Raw genomic sequence first — 5,319 nt, 5'->3', positions numbered from 1 at the left:
TTTATTGCAGTATAGTTGCTTTACAATGTTGTGTTAGTTTCTACTGTACAGCAAAATGAATCAGTTATACATATACATATCCCCTCTTCTTTGGATTTCCTTCCCATTTAGGTCATCACAGAGCATTGAATAGAATTCCCTGTGTTATATAGTAGGTTCTCATTAGTTACCTATTATATTTTATACATAGTATCAATAGCGTATATATGTCAACCCCAATCTCTCAATTCCTCCCACCCCTCCCCTTTCCCCCTTGGTATGCATACATTTGTTCTCTATGTCTGTGTCTATTTCTGCTTTGCAAATAAGATCATCTATACCATTTGTCTAGATTCTACATATATGCGTTAATATACGATACTTGTTTTTCTCTTCCTGACTTATTTCATTCTGTATGACAGTTTTGTTCCTTTTTATGGCTGAGTAATATTCCACTGTATATATGTACTGCATCTTCTTTGTCCATTCCTCTGTTGATGGGCATTTAGGTTGCTTCCATGTCCTAGTTATTGTAAATATTGTTGCAATGAACATTGGGGTGCATGTGTCTTTTTGAATTATGCTTTTCTCTGGGTATATGCCCAGTAATGGGATTGTTCTGTTATTAGTTTTTTAAGGAACCTCCATACTGTTCTCCATAGTGGTTGTATCAATTTACATTCCCACCAACAATGCATGAGGGCTCCCTTTTCTCCACACCCTCTCCAGCATTTATTGTTTGCAGTTTTTTTTTGATGATGTCCATTCTGACTGGTGTGAGGTGATACCTCATTGTAGTTTTGATTTGCATTTCTCTAATAATTACTGATATTGAGCATCTTTTCATGTGTTTGTTGGCCATCTGTATATCTTCTTTGGAGAAATGTCTATTTAGGGCTTCCACCCTTTTTTGGATTGGGTTGTTTGTTTTTTTGATATTGAGCAGCATGAGCTATTTGTATATTTTGGAGATTAATCCTTTGTCAGTTGCTTCCTTTGCAAATACTTTCTCCCATTCTGAGGGTTGTATTTTAATCTCATTTATGGTTTCCTTTGCTGTGTAAAAGCTTTTAAGTTTCATTAGGTCCCATTGTTTATTTTTGTTTTTCTTCTCATTACTCTACAAAATGGGTCAAAAAAGATCTTGCTGTAATTTATGTCAAAGCAAGTCCTGCCCATGTTTTCCTCTAAGAGTTTTATAGAGTCTGGCCTTACATTTAGGTCTTTAATCCATTTTGAGTTTATTTTTGTGTATGGTGTTAGGAAGTATTCTAATTACTTTCTTTTACATGTAGCTGTCCAGTTTTTCCAGCACCACTTATTGAAGAGGCTATATTTACTCCATTTTATATTCTGGCCTCCTATTTCATAGATTATGTGACCATAGGTGTCTTGTGACCAAGAAAATGAGTCTGAAAGGTGAGGATTTCAAACAGTAGATTTCTTCCTCCTTCAAACTGCTGACCCCACGATGGTAGGCATCGCACCTTCTGCCTCCTGCTCAGCCTTTGTTCCCAGAGGTGAGCACCTCCAGGTCTTTCACTTGGAGAAGCTGCTGGTCAGGCCCATCTCCTCCTCCACCTGCAGTAGTGCTTCAGTGGGAATCAGATTGGACGGCGTGTCCAGGTTCTGGAGGGACAGAAACTCTGACGTATCCATGGCACGTAACGTTTCTGTCTGAGGGTCTGAAGGAGTCACTGCTTGTCTGCTTTGCTCACAGGAAAAGGATGTGGTGGAGGAGGACGACAGGGGGATCGGGGTCGGGGAAAAAGTCTGCGGTGGTAGCTTCAGGCTGGGCTCATCAGGAGGCTGGGTGCTCAGCGCTGGAGCAGGAGGGGAAGGACAGCCCTTCCTCCTGCTGGCTGCCTGCGCCTTGGCGGAGTCCCGGCACGCACACTGACACTGACAGGCCTCCTCTTGTTTGATGATGATCACAGGGACGCTGAGGCCAATCTGCTGTGCAGCGCTCCCTGTGCTACTGGCTACTGGTACTGCAGTGGTAAAAAACACCTTCTCAACTTTAGATGTTTGCTGAATTTGTTCTTGGGTGTGTGGTGAGCTGGTGGCACCATTCAGTATCCACTGTAAGTTCTGTTCTCCCGTGACGAGGCTGGGCTGCAGGAGAGCCATGCTCGGAGTCGGGGTGATGGTTATAGTGGGATTACTAGTTAGGACGGAGTTGGCATCCACGGGCAGAGTCTGGACCATGGCCAGCAGGGGCTCAGTAGTACTCTGTGGTTGAGGCGGTGCTGCCATGGCTGACGCCACTGCCGCTGATGACGCCAAAGCCCCAGCGACAACAGAAAGTCCCGGCACAATGGGCTGCGGTGCCTGAGGGTGCAGAAGAAACTCTTGATGATTAGCAGCAAACTGTGTGCTGTGGGGAACAGGCACTTCTGGAGGTTGTAAGAGAGCAGGTGGGTTGCCAAATGCAGCTTGCTGGGAGCCAGTTCCTAGGGAGGGAGCAGGCAGAGGAGTAGACGGTGCTGAGGCTGGTAGTAGAGACCGGGGTGGCTCAGAGATGCCAGGCTGTCTGTTGAGGATCTTCCTGGATTGCTGGGTCAGCTGACTTCTGGAACATTGGTTCAAAAATGATGGCTGGTGAAAGTGTGCTGAAAGTGAGCATTCTGGCCTGTATTGGAATGTTCTTGAAATTCGGAATCTGTGGACAGAAGGCTTAAATTCCTCAGAGTGAGTGATTTGTATCCTCGGATCCATTGTGATTTAGAAGTGCACTGTATGAATTTCCTTTGTTATCGTGACCTTTCATGTGACTTTTGAGACTGCATTGAGTGCTGTAAGTTTTCTCACAGCCATTACTGGGGCAGACAAAGGGTGTTTCACCAGTATGTGTACGGACGTGAGTTTTGAGGTGGTGGCTTGCTGCAAATGCTTTTCCACAGCCATCATGATCACACCGAAATGGCTTTTCTCCTGTCTGGGTTCGAATGTGCTTCCTCAGATCACTGAGCGTGGTGAAGTACTTGCTGCAGCCTTCAGATTCACAGTTAAACGTCTTCCCTGTGTGAAGCCTCTGATGTGTTTTCAGCCTGTACAGCGTGTTGAACGCCTTCTCACAGCCCCGCACTTCGCACTCACTTCGCACCGCACGTGGATCCTGAGGCTGTAGGAGGTGAGGAAGGCCTTGCTGCAGCCCTGCTGATTACTGACAAAGGTGTACTCTCCCCGGTGGGTCTTCTGGTGGGTGCTCAGGTTGCCTGCTGTGCTGTAGGTGCGGGGACAGCCCTCAAAGGTGCACTGGTACCGCTTTACTTCGTTATGTTTCGTTTCTGGACGTTCCGACTGCAGTTGTGAGGGTTGCACCTTCAATATTTCTTGGCATGGGCGTGGAACCAGGGTTTATTGTTAAATGAATCTGATCTGGTGAGATAATGTGTTGCACATAACCCTGGGACATTGCTTCATGATCTATTAGATGAAAGCCCTCTTCACCCCCTACTAGAAAAGGCAAGTGTTCTCTGTACTGTCCGTTGTCATCTTCGTCTTTCAAAGTGCCAGGATCCTCGATAAGATCAGTTGTCCTATCATAAACAGTTCCAGATGAGGAAGGCACCAGTCCGTTCTTATACACAAACCTGAGCATCTTGTCATCAGGGGTCAGCTCATCTTCCTCTACCTCAAAGTAGCTGACGCTGTCGTCTGGACTGTGTTCCCCCATGGTTCAGTCGTGCTCAGCCCAATTGTGAGAAATGGAAAGGTAGTGACCTGTCTCCGCGGCTCCCGGCAATGGTGGCAGCGGCAGCAGCTTCTCCCCTTCCCAGCGGCACCAAAACTTTCTTTTTTTAAGTGAATTTTATTTCAAATGGCTTACATTACTTACCATACAGTAGACAGGCAATTAGTCCAAAGGAATCTCTTTTCTAATTTCATTTCCTTCAAGAGGACTTTTCTCCACCATTTCACCTTCTTGACTTTCCTGTCCTTGTATTGATGGGGTAGTATATTTCCATTACCTTTGCAATCTTTTTTCATTCCCCTTACAACTGAATTTAATTTAGTCTGCCATTCTAGACATGAAGTGTTGATCCAACTGAGTTATTTAAACTCAAAAAGGTACAGGATTTTTATAACTCCAATTCAAGTTTTATATGTGACAAGTTTGTCAAAGATGGAAGCCCAAGATTATTTTTAAAAGAGGAAATGATTCTCTTGTGTTTGTGACTTTGGATAATGCATATAGCAGAACTGATAACCACCCTTACCCCTGATGCCTATGATCTCCCAGACCATCTAGCACCTGTTAATCTATTGAAATTTACCATACATTTTTCCTTTCATCTTAACCTTACATTAAATATTTCCTGCAATGTAGATATCTGAGCCACTTAAAAACAAATAGTTTATTAAAAATTACATGGTATATAGGTTATTTTAGCACAGAGAGCACATTTTTTACCACCACATCTGTTACTAACATGATTCACTATCTAAGCAATGTGTGTATCTCTATGGTAAGGATGTGAGAATATGATTACAACCAAGCGATATAGGAGGTTATTTTCCTTATGTCATATGAGAAATTATAGGAGTCTAGACTAAGTAAGGGGCAGAGGAAATGTATAAAACACACATGATTAAAGAGACCAAAGCTGTAGAGATCAACAAGATTTGATGACCTATTAGAAGGGGCAAAGTAGAGGATAGTGCTGTTAAGGAAATAAATACAAATTTGCCTTCGGTGACTAAATCTAGTCATGATGTCACTTTAAAAACTAAACACGTTGAAGGGGCTAGATTTGTTATTGTATTCTGTTGGATTGATTGATTTAATTATTTCCATTTTGCATATATGAAACATGAAAGGAGATCTCTGGTAGGCTGTTGGAGATATAGATCTGGATTACAAAAGAGATAGGACTACTATTCATTAGCAAACACGTAGTAGTTGAAGAGTGGATAGGGTTGTTTGGGAAGCTGTGGATGCAAAAGAGCAGAGGGCTTAGGACACAAGTTCAAAAAAATAACCCAGAAACTAAACAATAACTAGAAAAGTTAAGAAAGTAAGGAAAATGGTGCCACAAAATCTGATGGAAGGGGAAAATAAAATAAGGTCTAGAAAAGAGAAATTGAATGGATTGAAGATTTAGTTAATAAGACCTCTATGTGTAAACTGACAGAAGTATGATGACTTAACCTGCCTGAGGAAGTGGGCATGAATTGGGGTTCCTTATAAGGGTCACACGTTACTTGTAAACATGTATAATCTACCTGGACAGTGTTTTCAATCTTTGGAGATGATAACCAGAAGTGAATGTATTATATATTATAAAAAAGTGTTTAAGATTATATATATGTACATGTTATACATAATAACATACT

The 5,319-nt window shown here is 42.5% G+C and overlaps 1 pseudogene across 1 annotated transcript; it reads right to left on the bottom strand.

Moving 5' to 3' along the window:
- Positions 1-1,518: 1,518 nt before the first annotated feature.
- Positions 1,519-3,658, bottom strand: LOC309833667 (metal regulatory transcription factor 1-like; annotated as a pseudogene). The gene has a single exon. The product of its transcript is annotated as a metal regulatory transcription factor 1-like (transcript).
- Between the last annotated feature and the right edge of the window lie 1,661 nt (positions 3,659-5,319).

Source organism: Grampus griseus (genome assembly GCF_964374135.1).
Source record: "Grampus griseus genome assembly, chromosome: 15".
NCBI lineage: Eukaryota > Metazoa > Chordata > Mammalia > Artiodactyla > Delphinidae > Grampus > Grampus griseus.
Note: the sequence above shows the minus strand (reverse complement) of the source record. Positions and strands in the feature narration are given on the sequence as shown.